The 21,694-nt window shown below is 28.6% G+C and overlaps 1 protein-coding gene across 5 annotated transcripts in view; it reads right to left on the bottom strand.

The window, feature by feature from the left end:
* Window positions 1-21,694, bottom strand: part of LOC113551894 (cell adhesion molecule 3-like) — a 405,828-nt gene that overhangs the window by 162,138 nt on the left and 221,996 nt on the right. The gene's annotated exons all lie outside the window — the stretch shown is intronic.

The following is a 21,694-nucleotide window of genomic DNA, read 5'->3' on the forward strand; positions in this document are numbered from 1 at the left end:
TTAACTATACTTTTATGGATTTTGTTTTAGTATAAAATCTTTAATTTTTCTACGGAAAAAAAATATACCAAACACTATTGACGCGAAATAATGGTGAGAGAGGTGGTTAACATAAATTGATAAAATTAATACATTAAAAGATAATACAACTAATTATATTTCAGTTAGATACCTTCAGTATTGACTACCTATTGAGTATCATTATATTTAAAATTAGAAGACCCAAAGGCCCCCACTCACCTCGTATTTAAAAAAAAATCAGAGGCGATCGCCCTTGAAATTATTATCGTTAACCACATCACTGATAAAATTACACGCGCATGGTTTTCATAATACATTATAATAAATTATTATTAAACGAATTATTATAATTTATAATGATATAATATCATTAAACCTATTGATATATTATATGTAAATGTTTATTAATAATCAGACGATTAGAAAAATAGATAAAATAATTTACTGAGACAAAAGCAATGAAACACCATTGTAATATGTAGGATTGATAAGAAAATGTATTTTCTGTTTTTCAGGACGAGTGGCTTAGTATTAAGAAATTGATTGTAGGATTTAGAGGATATTGCAAAAATCGTTTTTCCAATTTTCTTGTTTAGTCGTTCAATAGAATTATTTTTTGTCAAATGTATTTTTTTTTCCGAAAAGTATTGCATCGTTTTATTTTTTTTCAAAAGGAAGTAAAAATGCTTTACAACATAAATTCAATTAGATTAAATAATTAAGTTTTCCTTCGATTACTTCAGGCAAATATAATATTACATGTAAGAAAATATAGAGAAATACTATATCACAAATAAAAAATATTATAATAAAAAAGTACCTACTTAAGACATCGGTAAAAAGAAAAAATTGAACTTATGTGTATCGATTTCAGGTATCAGTCTGTATTTTGGAATAAGTATTAATAAATAATTTGCTAAATGTTTTAAACTAAAGAGGTCGTCAGAAAGTTTCAACACAATATTCGATCAATACATGTATTAGATAAATAGGGTAGTTATTAATAATTAAATACATAATACATGTTACATACCTACATAACACTAAAGTGTATAAATTAAATGATTACAATTTTATATATTATTTTTAATTTTTCAGATTAAACTAATTTACTTAATATTAAATATTTCATCATATTCAAAAAAAAATTGTGTTTGCGATAACTATCAATGTAGTTAATATAATATAAAAGTATAATTTTTTTTTTAACCTGTAAAATTTATTCAAAATCTTTAAACAACATTTTTCAAGACTATATTAAAATGTTTTATGTTAATCTATAATCTCCTTGAAATAAATCAAAATCGAATCCAATATGTTGCTGTAGTTTATTTAATTTAATAGTAATAATAAAATGTATTTATTTATTTTTGTATTGTTTATAATATTGTATGTTAAAATCATGACATTCCCCGAAAACACAAAAATACAACAATATTTACGGTAATTTATTTACTAAAATGAATACACGCAGAAAAAATATGTGCCGATAAGAGAGCTACTATTTTATTTCCGGACTATGTTTATGACGGGGATAGTAAATATATTTATTTTTTTTTCGAAAATAGTGATTTACTCATTTGATAATAATTTATATGCTCCGGAACTAGGAAGCAAAATGGAAGCTCAAAGAGAGGCAACATTTCGTTTATATTATACGAACAGTACACAATACACGCGTATTCGGTTAATCGGTTTAGTTATAGGGCATAAATTTAAAAAAAAAAAAAAAAATCAAAGGTTCAATAACAATAAATATAAGATATAGCCGTAACCCGGGAACCCGAGGATTTAAATGAGTATAGAAGAATAGCTAGTTTCCAAAATCGGTGATAAAAAGAAGCTGAACTTACTCATATATGACGAACGGAGTAATAATGCATCCAGTCCGGAATTCGCGCGATCGGAATGGTTATAACAATAAAATTGCCATTTGATAGACTGGCGAGAGTAGTCAGAAAGACGGTTATATCCTTGGTCCGCGCGTAATACATGAATGGACGTTACCTCCTTTACGTGGGATGGCAAAGCATAAGGGTCCCACCGGACCGATCCGCACTCTGAGACTACACGGAAAAAGGACACAAGAAGCTTTTTAACGGTTTTCGCAGCTTAAGCTCTTGGGATGCTTTTTGAACGAAGCAATATGTATTGCCCCGAAGGTCTTACAAAAAAATCTACCTGATGTGACTAACCCGAAACATATCATCGGGACGAGTAAATATAGATAACCGAAATCACAAACATAATATCGACACTGCTTTATCGTGGCTGTAGAGACACGAAAACGGTGCAAATCGTGTATTCGGTTGAAACATGTCACAATATATATATATATATTTATGCGACGCAGCTGGGTCATCGAGATCAGAATAATTTTCGAGGAGAATTAGGTTCGGTGATAGGCCAATGCTGTATTTTATGAAAAACAATAATATAGTACAATTTACATTACGGTATTTTAGTAATTTTTTAAAAGTATAATTTGACAATTACTAAATACATAATATCAGTGTATGTAATATGAAGTATCGGTGAGTTGTATCGGTATATAATCATTTGATGGAACGATTAGTTTATTTTTAATTGGTGCAAATAATTATACACATCTGACGGACGGTGTAAGTATAATAATATTATTATGATGATGATAAATTTGATCGAGCCCCTCAAAACAATATAAAAGTATGATGTCAGCTGACAAACCTGTGGGTATGTGTTTGATGGATTTTGATTATTTTGATAATTGTTAGCGATAGTATATTATGTTTTTACCGAGGTAAATTATTTTTTTTTTTTTTTAACTAGAACATCAAAAAAGTAATTATAGTATTTGTGTTTTAACATTTTATTATAATTAATACCAAAAATAGTTTTTGGAATATTAAAACTGATTCAATCATATATTAATGTACCTACCCAATAATGAATCAAAACCCATTGTAAAACGTATAATAGTATGTCTAAAAAAGACATATTGTTTTATCCGGCAATCAGATGTAAATACCAATTCGCTCAACGATGAAAGTGTTGTTTAAATCGACGCGTTGCAGTATCGAGGGAATTCGATAACGACTCGTTTTTAAAAAGTTCAGTTCAGGCAATTTTCTAAATGCGTACTTGCGTGGCGTACGGATGTGTGCGCAGTAAGTCATTATTAGTTTATCCAACTATCATGTAACTATAGTGTAAAAGACACTGAGAATTTCTCCATGATCGCAGGCATGCGTCACTAAATCTATGGTAGGAAAATCATATATTTAGTCATAATATACATTGATCCGTCGTATAAACAAAAGTAATGGTGTGATTGAAATTCAAAAACATATTTAAATTCGTCAAGGAGTCAACTTTAGCTCAATCACTCGACTTTTATTTTTTTTTTTTTAATTCTTTTCAATTACTTATTGTAACTTGATCACTTTAAACGATTTTCAAATGTTTACATTTTAAAATAAAATTTAACACTAAGACGAGAGCCGTCAACATTTGGAACAAATCGGATGATCGATCTATGCGTAAACATTACAACTAATACAAATACTAGTTCAGATCTGTTACCTCGTGACTAGTTGTATCCGCGTAATGGACGAAAGGTCGGTATGATTTCGATAGTAATTTATTCAATATAGAATCCGTTAAGTATTGCAGTGAAACATAATTTTCTCTATTAATGTATCATTATGGTGTCATAAAATAACCGCACGTTTTCCGAACGAGAATTATGATATTAACGCGATCGCATGAAGTTCGCGTTAGAAGTATTTTTAGCGATAAATAATATTCGTTTTGTCGCTCTATATAAAACGTATTCTCGCACACAAACTCTCTCCCTCACACACACTCACACATACACATACGCTTTCGAGGCAATAGTGTGAGCACCGGTGCAGTTCTTTACAATAAAATATATCGGCGAAACACCGAAAAGTCTCGTATTATTGTGCGTGCATTATAATAATAATAGTTTATAGTGTTTTCAGCATACGTTTGATGAATGATGAATGATTGAATTCGCGCTGTCACACATCACGCACGAGCCCGGCGGAATGTACTAAAACGCGAGGGCGGGTTTTACTGCGGACGGTGTTGGCGGCCGGCCTCGTGTAACAAGCATTTCCACTCACACTTTTACGGAGAACAGACTTGGAGGGTCGAGCATAGTAAAATAATAGTAATAATAATAATAATATATAATATACAAGGATGATGGGGCGTCGGCGGCCGTTAGGTTCGACTCCATTACGCGCGCACCACCGTGTCTGCCGAACGGCATTGTGAACAGTGTCTTAAACACGATTCGTGTGCGATTATTGTTTCCGGTCCATTTGTTTTTCGTATGATGTGATCTATTATTTTCTATTAGTACACATATTAGGCGTAAGCTTTTATCGGAAGTGCACTTTTCGATTCTGTGGCTTGAGATACAATAGGTAAGTAGGTACTAGTACGGCGACGGCGAACGATCAGATAGTGGGAATTACGTGTGTGAGATGCAAGTGGGCGGGATGTTGTGCCTTTTAAAAGAAATCGACCGAGGCCACAAAACTTTAAAGGCGGCAACCCGTCCGCCGTATTGATGGATCTGCAGATGACTCGTTTGTCGGGAATAATAATATTATAATATATAAACACTTGATTATCGCGGCGATGATGCGTACTATCAAAACGCCCAAAAGCCGCGATTCGATGTAATATTATTATAAAAACATGTGAGACATTGATCATCGCATAATAACAGGCTTCTGATTGATTTTGAATATAAAACAATGTTTTTTTCACTTTACAATCAACATATTAAAAACGTTCCTAAATGATCGTGTACCTGCAGACTCGTTTGAATTCGAGTTCTAAAAAGTACCAGTCCACATCTGGTCATAACCGTAAGTCGTTTGCGGGTAATGATAAGAGCAATTTTTTTCACGGTCACAATAGTTGCAATTTTATTCCATCATATGTGTGTTATAGTCGACTACCGAAGTAGGAACATCCAACACCATATAAAATATAGTTGCGGTACTATTACTTTTTTAAATAAATAACATATATTATAATTTATATAATATAATATGTGAGTATGAGTATACGTGTATTATACGAGTGTGGCACATAATAATAATGCTAATTAATTATTTTTTAATCGATCCCCGCGCACCCCCAGCCAAGGCTCTGCGCGGGTCCGGAGTCTCACACTCGAGCCGAAAATGATTTATCATGCATCTCCCGAGTGTAATTAATAAAATAACGCCACCACTGCCGCACAGGACCGTGCAGAACATTTTTACACGTCCAACCGCGGCGCTTTGCTGAAAATATTGTCAACGAATAATTTATACGTGCACTGCCGTTATTAAACTTTTGGACACGCTGTTCTATTATTATTACTATCGTCGTCATCCGGACGAAATATTAATAAGTTATTAAATTAAAAATAAGTGTCCTGAGCCCGTGCGCACAACTGAATACTGTGCAATTTAAAAACGAAATTTACGTGAATGTGAGAGATAATCCGAAATCGTCAGCTGCGTAGGCGCGAAAACAATGACAGCGGCATAATTTTGTTAAACTTTACTGTTATAGGAGTCATAACGTCCAGGACTATACACAGAGCATGTCCATCGTCGTATTTTTGTTTTCTATGCATTTATTTAAATTCTAATTTTTGGAATTTTATAATCTAATGAAAGTAAACTTGTATACAATACAAGCAGTGATTTCGGCGGTACAAACTTGTATTTTCACATGGAAATCGCCAGATTACAATAAATTTGCTGTTTATTATTTTCAAATTGATATAAATCTACGTCTAAATTCTTTTAAATAGTTTGTGAGTTATTTAGTTGTATGTACTAAGAATAATCACTAATTAGTCTATTGTAATTATAGGCTTGAAATATATAGAAACAATGACAGTTTAAAAATGATTGTAATCGATATAAATTTATTAACATTTTTTAATTTGTAATAATTGTCTGAACAAAATAAGTACTTGACAGTTGACAAAGCGGTGAAGAAAATTATCTCTAATTAAAAATATTTATTAACAAAATATTCTCAATAAAAAATATGTCTAAAAAAATAACTGGAATTTTCATGGACTGTACTATACATATTATAAAACATAAACATACAAATATTCCATAAGTATATATAGATAATATACATTAAATCAGTCGACCAAAATAATCCGTGAAATTAATTTACCATCGTATTGATTGTTTATTAACTGGGTTCTCTTCGGAATTAATTATTTATAGTCTTGATGACTGAATCTTTGACGTCATATTTATCAAAAAGTAATATTTGCAAGATAATATATCCTGTATATTCTGTTATTTGTGCATAATTAGTAACAATATTTTTTTAAGTAATATTATTATAATTTTTTCATGACTAACTTAAATATAATTTCGTATCTACTTTTATTTTTAATCTATCGAAAGTATATAAATATTTTTGATAAGATATTGTGTTCTACATATTTTTTTTCATGAAAGTATTTTCGATAAATAATATTATTGTCTAGAAATATTTTTTCATAGGATATTTTAACCGAGTTATTTAAACCAAATATATTTTCTTCAGAGATATTTTGACCTATAACCCTTAACTTGGTATATTATATTTTATTTTGATGTGAAAAAATTTGTTTTAGAATTATAAAAATTCTTAGAACAATATTTTATAATTATTTTTATCATGAATGATGATTATGCTCGTAGAGAAAACAATACATATTAAAAATAACTTATTAGTAAAGTGATTATATAAATTAAATAATATTAAATAGAATAACAACATAAATAAGTAATAAGTATGTCTATAAAATATTACCACTGTAGATTTAAAAGATCTGAATTCATTTTTATTATCTTTAAAACTTGGATTCAATAAATATGGAATATTTGACTAATAATTTTTCAAATATTTCAGTTAATATGCTTAATCTCTATAGGTTGATAATTACATATATTTTATCTACACCTCGATTTATAAACTGGATGTATGTAACTAGTTTCTAAAAAGTAGGAAAAGTACTTTATGATAAAGATAACGAAAATAAAAAAATAATTTGACTTTTAAGGGAGTAACAATAATTCTTAAAAAAAAATCTTGGGTACTATGTCGTGATAAGTTGAAGTATGTACGCGTAATTTCAATCGGCCATCAAAAATTTCAGAAATCTTTCTGACACTATGATATTTGAAGGACTAATTACTAGAGGATGAATACACTGATAAAAGTATTGACGAAACATATGTAAAATATATTTCATGTTGTCAGGATGAAAATTATCTAAATATAATATAGTAGGTACACAATTTAGTTTTTTATATAATATTGTTTTATACACGACCAAAATTATTTAGGATTAAATATTAAACTATTTTCTATACATATAAAAAATAAATTATCCTCTGTTTAACAACTTACAATAGTTTTTATTTTAATAATGAAGTAGTTTTACTGTTCAAAATGTGATGACAGACGCAAATAGCAAACAAATTAAATTAAAAAAACAAACATAATTTTGAAATTAATACATATGTCGTTCTACTATTTGATATTTCAGAATTTAAAATCATATTAAATTGCATGTCAAGTAAAAATTATGTACTTAAAACTTTAGCTTAACGCTTTACTGAAAGCAATAATTGCAATAGAAGTTTAAAAAAAAATCTACTTCCTTAGTGTAAAAATATGTTTTAATTTAATGGTTCACGATGATATTATTTTCCAACACGTATCGATACCTATTAAATTATATAAATAATTGTAACTAGGAATTTATACGATTTACAAAGGTTAGCTAATGTATATTTTTAACATTTATATGTCAAATTTTATGACTTAATGCGGTTAAAACTTTTCATATGAAATGTTATAGATATGCAATCGACTGAAAACTGGATGTGCTGTATTAAACATACAACATGTATGTGATATGAATGGCACTTCTGATTAATCAAAGTCGGAACATTCTAGATGCTCTTTGAAAAAACCTCAAAAAAAAAAATGTTGTAACAAATGTATGATAAAATTATTATACGGACAGAGTACATAATATATTATCTCGATTTCCAATATGATATTATGTTTTATTAATAAAAAGCTGATGTATCTATACTTACTGCACAAAACCTTGAAATGATGTATGTGGAGGATATTATTTTTTTTATTATTTACATTCATGAAAAGTTCTGCAGGTAATTTTATATTATATTTCTTCATAAGAGAATACGAGTTATCGTATGTTTGTTTTATTTATGAATAACAAATGTGTTTATATGCTGACAGATCGTTTTTACTCAAAATCGTTTTTCATAAGTAATGATATTATCTAATTGAATTCAAATTTAATTTATACATTGCAGTGACTTAATGACGAAGTACACTCGAAACCTACAATACTGCAGAACCGTTACCTACTTTCCTCCGCTCATTTTTTTTTTTTTTTTTTTAATTGATACTTACAATTATTTTCATTGGTTGTTGAATTCAATTTATTCATGCTAAGCATTGAATTCGAGAGCCAGACTTCAAAACTATAATAACCCTTTTAACATAATAATGTATTCATTGGTTCATTCATTTTTCTCTGAATAAAACGAATTTCAAATTTTAAGCTATATTTCAACTCCTACACTTCAACTCCATCGAAGAACTGCCAAACAATTTCTTCAGTCATATTTTTCAAAATGTTTTATCTTCTTATTGATATTTATCGGGTAATATAACTATTAAAGATTGTTATTGTGTATTAAATATGTAATATTCACAGGTTACAGAATTGGCTTGCAAATGTTATATGTATTTGTCTGTGAAAGAGAATTAGTAATAAATTTTTGTCTTTTTTAATTTTCTATTCTTCAGTCAGTTCATATGAAATTCATTAAATAAATCTTTAGTTTAACAAAATTATATAAGTTTCAACGCATTTTGATGTTTGTTAATTGTTCGTCTTTTTAATTTTATAACAATTAACTTCATTCTATTGTTTGAAAAACTTTACATATATGCAGATGTAAAGTGAAATATTATAATAATGAATACTTTACACAATATTTTTAATTTTAATAATTTAGTTGACAATTATTAATTAATATCGAGAGTAATTTTCTAAAATAAGACGGAAAATCATTTGAATGTATTATTATTTTTAACAAATATGACTTACAATATACGTGGCGTTTGAAGTCACTTTAATAATACTATTTAAACTATTACACAAAAATGTGAAATATTGAATTTTTTTCAACAAAAATTTGATGATATATTAATATAATTAATACATTATGTTCTGTAGTCTTATTAAATCAAAGTATTTAAGTACATTCTATTATTATTATGTAAGTAAACTATACATTATTGTGCCGTTTAATTATTTTATAATACTATATAAATATATAAGAGAATCGCAAATGACAAATGTATGTAAAAATAAAACTTAAAAGTTTATCAAAAAAAAAAAAAATAATAATAATAAAATTTTCAAATATTTTATACAATTTTCAAACATTAATTATTATATTATTTTAAATCGAAATAATTATGTATTTATATATTATAATAATTATTAAAATCTTTAATGATTCATTAAATTAGTGGTTCCTAACCTCTTCTATTCTACGACCCTTTTGTAGATTTTTAAAAATCTTGCGCCCCCTCCTATAAATTGAAAACAATTTATCACATTTTTTTGAACTTTAATGATAAACTATTCAATATTCGGAATGACTACTTTTTTATTGGTGATAATAATTAGAAAATATAAATAATATTGAATAATAAAATGTAACAATCAATTAAAGTGAAATATTATAGAAATAAATTAGTATAAAATATAAATAATAGTAAATAAAAATATACATAATGAATTAATAATTAATGTTAATGCTGACAACACTTTTCTAAGGACAGTTTCGTAATAACTGTTTACGCCTCCTCAGCAATGTGTAAACGCCCCCCAGTTTGAGAACTAGTGAATTCGATTAATTGTGTATTTGTATATAAATAAGTGTTACGAAATTAAAACTAAAATATTATATTATAATATAATAACTTGAAATAATAATTAATAAAGATAGGAACCTTTATTATTTTGATCTAGAAAATATTGAATATGATCACGGAGTAACTGTGCCATTTTAGAGTCATCTCGTGTGCAAATCAAATCAACGGGTATGCATGTAAGGATTATTCCATGAATTATTTTTGGCTAGAAAATAAGCCATTAAATATTCATGTACAGTGCCTTCATAAACGAGGTGCCTTATCTGTACGATTACTTTAAATAAATGATTTTTCGATCTCATCGATATCTATATAGTTTGCTCGTGAGTGTGAGAAAAACTACTACCAAACACTTTGAACAACGTTGATGAAACGAAAAACAATAAGTGCGGTGTTAACAAAATTGGCATGGGTCATAATTTTGTTGTCATCTCGAAAACATATTGATCATTTAAATCGTTCAATACGTCTAATGTTAACATACAGATTTGATATTACAATAGTGAGCGGATATCCGTCCAGGATCTTCTTATGTGGTCATTGGAAAACACGAAAATTACCGTATTGAATTCGAACATAGATGTAATAGTTTTTACTAATTATTATAATCACCACGTCATACCATTTTTTGACGTATTGTAATATGTTTGTGTGTTTACAAATCTAATTTTCGTTTGCATATAAAATACAATTAAGAAGTGAAAAAAAATCTAAAACCACGCATTAAATAGCATTAAAAAATCATATACATAACGTTTAGACGATTTTAAATTTAATTTATTACGTTATATAATTTTGTTTATTGTTGGAACGTGATTTATTCAAAAGTTGTTTTACAGCCATAATCGCTATTAACTGCATATAATTCCTTGGGATCCTAAACGACACCGTTTTCATAGTACATGAATACGTAATAAATATTATTATTATATCTTTTGATTTAATTTTAATGATATTAAATTCATGATTAACTATTATTAATTTTAGATTTGATTTAATTTATTAAATTTGGAATTTCTCTCAGAAAGTCAATATGAGTATTTAAATAGTTTTTTGAATGGGTAATTTCCAAAAAAACACTCAGTACCTAACCGAATTAAGTCGAGTAATATTGTTTGTAATAGGTAATTTTGTTATTTAATACTGTGAATCGTTATTATTATTATATTATAGTGTTGAAGATATTCGTGATAATAAATTATTGTTCAAACTTCAAACGAATATATATATGAAACCATATAGAAAAATGATCTAACAAGTTACAATTTTCAAAAAGGTATGGTTGTACAAGGAATGTATTTAAACCGAAGAAGCGTTAAAAAGTTTGCATATCTTTCATGAAGCCAGTCTAGCTGCGGTGTTTTGTCTTTGTGTCTATAACCTAACTTTTATTATACCAGAGTATGTGGGTAATTTAATTTTGTCTTTAATATGTAGCCCCGTTGAAAATCTCATACACATATAAATTATTATCTCGTTTATATAGTTTATACATTACCATCATGAATTAATGCAATATAATTAATTAATATTACTTTAGGTATGGGAAGTTTAAATTATACAATAAATTATATAATAGACATGAACTCAAAATATTTATAATAATATCATGATATTATATTTCGATAAATATATCAAGTATATAAGGATTACTGTTTAGCCTGTGAAATGCATTAAATACATTATATTAAATCATTGATTTTTTAATGAAATTAGTTCGATATAATTTTTTTTAAATTATGTATAGTGATAAATAACAAATAACGTTGAAGTAGTGTTGTATTAGAAATAGTATATTCTACACACTAACCAGGGATGGATTTAGTAATGAAAATAGTGATATACAAAGTATGATAAAAGTATACTTATAAAAGTATTATAAATATAAGTTGAATACTCGAAGCTTTAAAAAGTAATAAGCCATAAACATAAGATACATTGTAATTTGTAGGTAATTTTAAATACCTACTATAAAGTATTACATATTTTTACAAATTAAATTAATATAAACGAGAAAGAATCTTTAAAATGTTATTTAAGAAGAGGGATTCAGGCTCCATAGCTTCCTCCTTTTGTATCAAACCCTGGCACCAACTATAACTATAAAAGGGAAATGCCTCGATCCATGATAATATTAAATGCGATTTTTTCAGCATATGATCGTGTGCCTTTGCCATTTGTTGTATTGTTGTTAAAAAGGTCAGCTAAAAACGTCTCTTAAACACAAAATGGTGATTTTTTTTTTATTTGTAAGCTTTTTATACAGGATTTCAGATTTCACCATAAACGAATTCTTCACGAACCGCATTGGGATGATACAGAGCACGGTATTATCGCTAGCGCTAATATCATGTCAACAACAAAACACGGGATCGGCAGGTAAAGCGATTACTAATAAAAATAATATTGGAGGTAATTTGCATTTTATGGGGCTTTTAAAAATATAAATACCAGGTTAATGTACTATTGAGACCGGGTTAAGACTAAATTTGTCTGCATAAATTACACTTTTTAATTGCTGATTGAATATCATTCAATATTTCAATATATTACATACAAATTAAGCATTTCAGTATAAAAAAAGATTCGAAATTTACATAAGAAAAACTATTACATATTTTACTTAAATAATACAATTATGAATAATCGTTTTCAGATTGAGATATTCAATGATGGCGATGACGTGTTAGATTAAAATTAATCGCATTCTCCGACGATATGACGCGTAGATATATGAACTCGATAAAGTTGTTCAGTCAATTTTACCGATAAAATACAATTATTTACGTACATTATAACAGGTAAATTTTTTTATCGTTATTTCTATAGTTATTTTAACTAATCCTACTATCGAATTCATCAATTTTATAAAGATAATCATATACAATTGTAGATTACTACACAAACTATTATACACACACATTTTTCGGTTCATTGAATTTCAAGTACATTTTGACAAACGCATTTTAATGAAAAGTTCCACATACCTACCTAACTACTCGGAGGTGTAGATTACAAATAGTAGAAGTATGAAAATAGGTACAATATATTATATGGTTGTCCCACATGCACTGCGCCCAGCTAAAAATCTAAATGAAATATTAGTCGCGGAGAAAATAAATTCTAACAACCAAAGTTCGTTGGCCAAAACTAGCGGAAACGATATATTATTATACACTACGTATACACGACGATTTCGGTACAAACCGTTCGTCGATCCAACGAAACGGAAAATCCCGACCTCGGGGCCTAGGACGATTCACACACGCAGGACGAGCGTTTTACTTTCATCGACCGACAAAAAGCTCTCTTTCTCTCTCTCACACACACACACACACACACACACATACACACACACTCACATATAGCTATTAACATACAGCAGATACATTTACAATAATATAAAAATACATTTGCACGCACGCACTTGTGGTTAATAATAATATGTATTATCATCATGGCCACTCGCTGGCGGGTCAAGAGTGCTATTTAGTTCAAATATTATTACAAAACGGTATTACTATTATTATTATTAATATTATGTGTAGGTATGTGGATGGAAGACGATCGTAACTTGATCGACCGTAATATTATTGATATCGCGTGCGCGTATATTATACAACGGCTTGTAAAAAGTTTGAAATCAAGCATATTATTGAATATATATCCTGATATTATTATATGCGACTACGTTTCCGGATTTTTTTAGATCGATAATTACCTCCGGTAAGGTCGAAAGTCGGAAGGACACTTCGACTACACGCGCCGCGATCTGATGCAGCCGCGATGACCGACATTGCTAAGATTCATTGAACTGGAAAGTCGGAAACGGTATTGACCGCGATGACTACTCATTTGTGCCGCAAAAAAAAAAACACAATTTGTATTGACTCGGAGGATTTGATGCCAACCGTTGAAGTTGTGATCATTAGTGTATGATTCGCACAATATGTCACCAAATCTGCGGTCAACGAATAATACAACGATATTATGTCTTTAAGAAACGTATATGTTTAGTCCGATTCGCTAACAAAGCTAGTAATGTCGTAAGAAATTCTAAAACATTTTTTTTATGATTTTAAGTTTTTTATTGATTTTTTCGTATAAGACCACTGTATGAAAATTCTTCATTTTAAAATGTCCCAGGTAAATTTATAAAGAACATAATAATTTTAAGTAGAAATTAATTCAAGTTAACTTGATTTCCTATGTATTATCAAAATTTCAATTTATTCTTCGACGCAAAACCACGATAAATAAGTAAGTTTTTGACGAAATAACGGTTGGTATCGAATATCCTTGGAAAAACAAAAATTTAATAAACGATAAACAAGCATATTCGTACATTAAATATTGCAGTAATAGTAATTTTACATAAATAATAATTAAAATTACTTATTTAATCATCATTGAGAAATCAAATTTGCTTTTGGATTGATGTGAAAAAACAGCAGAAGCTAACTTATAAATAAATGATAAAACAAATAATATTATTTACTTATTTATTTAAAAAAAAAAAATATTTTACCACTTGTTTATATCCTACTTCTGATTAAAAATACGAAGTAATTAATTTATACTATAGACACGTTCAATAGCTTCCGTGAATTTTAAACGAATAGTATTTATCTATAGGTTTAAAAAATCTTCAATCGGTCACTTTATCAACACGAATGGATCACTGAATTTGATGCTTCAAAGCACGATTTCGATAAAATTCAAAAACTGTTTGTATGGTATTTTATATAAAATCACAAAACCGTAAAATATATACGCAGCAATCATAAAATACGGGTATATTTTACTTATACACTTACTCTAAACTAAAATACTCGAATATGTCAGTCACAGATTACAGTTACCTAACTTATTCTTTGGCCAACAAAGCTTTTTTATGAATCCAAAAAAAAAAACTCAGTATAAAGTCACACAAATATAAAATGTACATTCAAATATTATATGACACGTTGTAAAATGTCTTATTATGATTATTGATTATACGCATTTTATTATAGTTAAATTTATAACAATTATAAAATCTGTTTTAATAGTTAATATTAATGTGATAAATAATATCATTGTCGTGAGTCGTATTGTAGTACGTATTTAACACGTAATATAGTATGACAATAAGTGTGAGTCATATACACAGTCAATAAATTACTAGTGACTTACACAACCACTCTGGTGTGATTCAGCGAATGCCATGTTGTCGTGACTCTTCTACAAATGTATAGGAATAGACGTTAGAAGTATTAATTCGACATCGGTGGCCACATACTGTCGGTCGCAGAGAAAATATATGTATCGGTCGACACTAAGCGTTTGATATAACGAATGACAACAAACCGGAACCGTATCATCTTCATCGTAATCTGTGCATTCTGATTGTTATATATGTATTACAGTGCGAGTTTCAAAGAAATGAAGACATTTTTGAATGTGTGTGGTCTAAGTAAAAAAAAAAAGGTTTCCTACATCTGCGGTAGACGATAATAATCGAACACGCGCTTTTGAGCGACCGAAAATATTTGTTTGTCGACTTTAATTCAAAATAATAATAATAAAATACGCATTTTTAGGTCCGATTGGAATTTGACACTAAAATAAAAGTCTCGACCGATTGCGTCCTAGAACCGGCTATATAGTACTCTACACGAACCATAATTCAATTAGACGGACGACTTGAAAAATACGTGCGCCGAATGATGAAATCACATGTCGCCCGTCTTCGGGTGTTTTTGCGTCGTGTGATAGTAATATATTTGTGAGAAGAATAATGCAATATATAACACGAAAAAATACTCAAAATATTATCCCCATCCATGTATATACCCCGATCGCCTGGCAAACGCATTAGGCGCATAAAGATTACACTATTGTCTTTCAATACTATCAGCTGATGGGTTCGAAACATTATTATTATTACATTGAGCTTAGTAGAACATTTAAATAAGCCCGAATTCGGTTAAATAGAGAACAGAAGTGCGGAGGACGTTCTCGGCGAATCGCCCATCTGTCGAGTGGACAGACAATTTTAATTATCGGCCATCGATGTCATACTATATGTAATTTGGCGCGTACTGCACAGCGTATTATAATATGTGATCGAACCCACGTCTTGCGAGTGTGACAATACAGTGAGACGTTTAGGTGGTAAGTCCCATTTAAGATATGATTTATCGTCGCGTTTACAGACTACCACAACACTACCACCGAAATGATGTAAAAATCTTCTCCGAGAACCGTGTGATATTATCACGACGGGGTCGACGAGGATCGTGTACGCGGGTCGTCGGGTTTTATTTTCCCTTCTTTTCGGGCTCCACAGCAGCTGTGGACGAATAGAACGAGACGTCCGATAACGTGATGATGACGTCGGTATGGAAATAAATAAGAGCTAGAAATTTTACATACGTACATCATACGAACCGCGTGTAAGTATATTATATAATATTATTACTACCAAATCGGAAAAAGCCACTCGCCCGACGACAGTGTCCCGGTAACCGTTCTCCGACACATTATTATTCGCACTACAAATTATACCCGTGAAATATACACTAACTGTCAACGCAAGATGATTCACGAACCCTGTAATCATGCCTTATTTTAAGTATACATATATTTAAACTCTGATGATTTTTAGGAATTCTCAAGTGTCTCAACACCAAGATCATATTATTTTCAAATGCCCAGACGTCTTATGGAATTCGAAGAATGACATGTGAAGATACAAACGCATTTTTTCAAATGAAAATATAATATGCGTACACATTTTGTTTGTACATCACATTCTTACGTCGTTCTTTTTTGGCAGTACAATTCTCTTAGCATTGGCGAATTGTATGTCTTACATTTACACCGTAATAGTAGCGCACGACCAAAACCCAAGTGAAAACAATATAAAATTATGTCTTTGGCATCTGCATAACGTTAGTTTTTTTTTTTTAACCTAATGAAATTTATTAACACAAAACAATATTATTGAGCAAAAAGTTGCAAACAACACGAAATATATAATAACTTTTTCTCGACTCTCGGAAACTAAAACAACTATAAATGCACATTAATTTTCCGTTAGAAATTAACAAATACAAATAATTATATAGTCATTTTGAAAAAATATACATTACAATAAAATTAGATTAATGAATGCCCAAAAATATAAGAAAACTTTGTTTTGCTTTTAAATATAATATAATAATTATTTTATCCTACTCTTTTTTTTTTCTACTGGAAGTAATACGCAGTTTGTCAGAGATTTCCTTTTGTAGAACGCCACTAAAAAAGAGTAATTTACTGACCCGAAGAAATCGTAATTTATAATACTGGAAACACAGTGGTCATAGCCCGATAACCGAATGGCTAAAATTAAATATTTATCAAAGCTATCCTAAAAATATTTCTGAAACTTTTTATTTTGGTTTGTGTTCTTAAGACATTATCAAGAATAATTGGGAAAAATAATAATAATTTTCTTGTCAAATTCAAAAATCCCTATAGTGCTTATTATTGTATACTCCCGGGATTCAAACTTATCACTTTGGTGGCTCCCAACTTATGAGTAAAACAAAATATATTATTTATAATTTATATACAAGAGTAAGTTCATTAATTTAAAAATAATTTAAAAAAGTATACATACATTATCAGATTACAAAATGTAGTTATGCATAGCCTGAAATTAAATGTTTTATGTCTAATATAAAAAGTTTAATTACTGTTATACAACAACTCACTCGAATAACACTCACGATGCATCTTAAAAAAGCGATGCTCAGTCTAAATATCTTTACACATAACATCAAGACTCATAAATACTATTTAATCGATCAGTTTTATTTTATTTTATTATTATTTTGCATTATTTTCATATAAATAATAGACTTTAAATTATTATAAGGCTATTATTGGTTTTCAAATACATTTTTATTGTGACCGATAAAAAAGTTTTAACAACAATAATTGAGTTTAATTTTAATTTTTACTAACAGCATTTTTAATATAAATATAAATTGTACGTTAAGGTAACCGTTGAATTTGCATTTTCGGGTTTCGCGATGAATGATAGTTGTTGAAATCGAAGCTTGAGTGAATTTGAGGATTAAGGTATTTAACACAATATAGTAATACGACTTTTTGATTATAATAACAGTATAATAGAATTAATGTAAAATACAACTCATCTAAACCCTCATCGTATGAAGTACCGTGTCAGATGTATAGTCATGCATATGTGTGTATGTGATATTAATAACTATTGCTTCACATAACGATATTATAAAGAAGCCAATATACATGCTATATTGACACGTGCATCTGTATGCTTTCAATTTATGCACACAGATATTAATTGTATAATTCAACAATTAATAGGTACATCACGATATCTAATATATTTATTTTTTGTCAGAAACTTACAAAAAAACATGTTATACAATTTCGTGATTAATCGTTGAATTTTAAATGTTATTACACACACTTGAACCAAAATCATTCAATGTCCAATCATTATTATAATAATATACATATTTTATATTATAGATTCTCAACGGACTGATAAATGTATTGAGTTTTCAATGTCATATGCTTTTTTTGTGTCTTTGACCGCCTTTTAGAGTATTAAATATTTTAAATGTACGCCACCATTTATCTTGAGAGTAGTTTTCAAATGTCTTACAATAATTAAAAAGTCTGAAAAATACTTAGTCATAATTTTTTTTTATATGCGTTTGAAGTCCAAATATTTAAAAATTTTTTTAAAATCATTAAAATAGGTAAACAATTTTGAAGTCAAAATAGAGTCAGTACAATGTCGTCGTTTAGTGGACGTCCGGTCACCGACCTCTGTCAATTTACCCACTTTGTCATATTTTATCTCGTTTTAGCTACATTGGTTTTATTTCGCTGAATTTTTTTCAGATATTTCTGTGGAGATTTCCCACGGGGTTACATCTCTGTTTGAGCGTACAACGTACGTCTTATTCGTTTGGCGTGTTTAGGGTTTAGGTTTTCTAAGCTAAAATTCATATTATTTTTCATATATTCATTGGACATTGCATTAAATATTATATAGGTAACACCTAATAAATTATACAATATACACAGCTAAATCGATATGATTAGGGGTTTATTTTGGAATTTGTTTGTAAAATTCGGTTTTTTTCGATATTTTGTTTACATTTCCCTTAGTCGCCTACATGCTATTTAAATGATCGATAATATATAACTTGAGTAGTCTCATATAAAATGATCTCCAATGACCAAAAAAATTGTTGAACGTATTTGGAATGTCAAAGGCAACTAATCATACATTTTTTGGTATCTTTAAATGTAAAACCATATTTATAAACACTTCTTAGATTTTTTTATAACATTTAAATAAATGTTATATTGCAATACATTTTTTTTTTTTTTTTTGAGAATACACAAATAAATGAGAGCAATAGACTAATAGTTTTAATTTATATACTGTTTAGATATGCATTATTTTGATGTTGGTGTGCATCAATCAAAATTCTTTATTAGATCCTAAGTTCTTAATATGTGCTATTATAACAACTCCAATATTTATAATTTAATTTATCCCGTAGTCGTAAAACCAAACGATACTTTATTGCTGCTGTATATGTCTACCATTTTGAACTTGAAATATTCACTTAACAATACTCCCATTTAGAAATAATTATAAAATGTGATACGATGTGTATACGACTTATGTTTTGACAAAAATATTTATTTAATTATTTTACCGGAAAGAAAAACGTGTTTGACTTATGGAACTGCTTACTAAACTCTTTCCGTAGTGAAGTATCAAATTTATTGTCAACCTTGTACGAAATCAAACCTAAAACAACTACAAACAAAATGTTTAATAATAGTACCCTATTATTTATACATGTATATTGTATAAAACACAATAATTGTTCGGTATTTTCGAAAGATACCAAGCAGACGATCATGACACCATAATCAACCGATAAAGTGACTGAACGCGGATGTTGTACACATTGAGGTTAATGACAACGTGGCAAGTCCCTTTAGCGCCTTGTCACGTAAAACAGAGGGGAGGATTATGCTCGTTAAGAGTGCAAGCACTCGCTCCCAACAATTCGGATAGGATAAGCTCCTTAAACCAGAGGACAGTCCACATCCCCACAAACATCCTACGCCTATAACATTTGTTGCAATGGTAATCCCGATAATCACTATGTAAACCACATTCAACAATAAGTAAAATAAGACAATTGATAGACTTAACTAACAAACAATGCGTTTGGTTATTAGTACGTTTACGATAAACGTTTAAAATTGCAGTTTCTACCACATGAAATAACTAAATTAATGTAACCCGTAAAGGTTTGATGAGAAGTTCTTTGAGATTTATCGTATTCAATTTATTTTTACTGAAACAATTCACAATGTTTCCAGCAGCTTTAATACTAGGTTATGATATACAGCATAACATTATATTACGATTTTTCTTATTTTTCTTATCACGATCCCACTGGATTTTTCGGTTAAATAATATTTTCCATTTGACATTTTACCTGAGTCAAAGAATTTTGTTATCGCTAAAGCGTATATTTTTAATAATATCCAATATAATAGTTTATTAAGTTAAAAATGTCACGCTCAATCAAATATTGATACCAATAGCTATTTATGTAATATTTAAATTAAATAATAATACATTTTTTGTACTTATGAAAATATATTAAAATAATATCTTATTATTACATTAAAAAAATCGTATAATAATGTTATGAAAAATATTTATTTATTTAGTGTATACACATTTATAAGTTATTCGTATTGTTGAGGGTATTAAATAAAAATATTCATTTTTTTTTTAAATATACTATTTTCAGACGACGTGTTTAGGTGTTTAATAGTATCTTCAAGACAGAATTTCGCATCACCATATCTACCAACGGATATCATTAAATATAATACGTAGACGTGGTACCGTAGTACACAGTTATATTACTTATTACATAGTTAATAATAAAGTATAAAGGCTGATTAGTCTTTAAGTGATTTTATGGAGCATTTGCTGTTTTGAGATGGACAATAGTAGTAATAAAATGGTCCTAATTAAAAATACGTGTTTTTTTATTTATAACACAGCAAAATGATCACAATAAAAACAGTAAATAACAGCTACAACAATTAGATAGGTATGCAAATAAGTTAGAAAACATTATATTTTAAAATCGTAAGTATAATTTAAAGAGTGATATTAAAAACAATACTGTTTTTCATACTTAAAAGTATTATAGAACCTAATCTAATAAAATAACTTTATTATAATATAGGTACGCTATTACTATGTTTTGTTAATTATGATTTATAATAATATTATTTTATTTTAGAAATGTTAAATCTATAGCTAAGAAGAAAAATTTTGATGTATATATGGACTTATAATCTTTTAAACGGTAAAAAATACTGCTCTGAAGCTTTAAATTAGATACCAATTAATGTTCCAAAATATCTACGCTCTGCAAACTCGTTTTATACACCGATGTATCGTTGTACTTATGGCCAATCAATAATTTTTTATTCATACTATAATTATAATTTGTAAATTGTGTTTTACAATATTTTATTTATTATTTTAACTGTACTATTTTAACCTTTTTGGCGTTGTCTA

Source organism: Rhopalosiphum maidis, chromosome 2, assembly GCF_003676215.2.
Source record: "Rhopalosiphum maidis isolate BTI-1 chromosome 2, ASM367621v3, whole genome shotgun sequence".
In the NCBI taxonomy this organism is placed as follows: Eukaryota; Metazoa; Arthropoda; class Insecta; order Hemiptera; family Aphididae; genus Rhopalosiphum; species Rhopalosiphum maidis.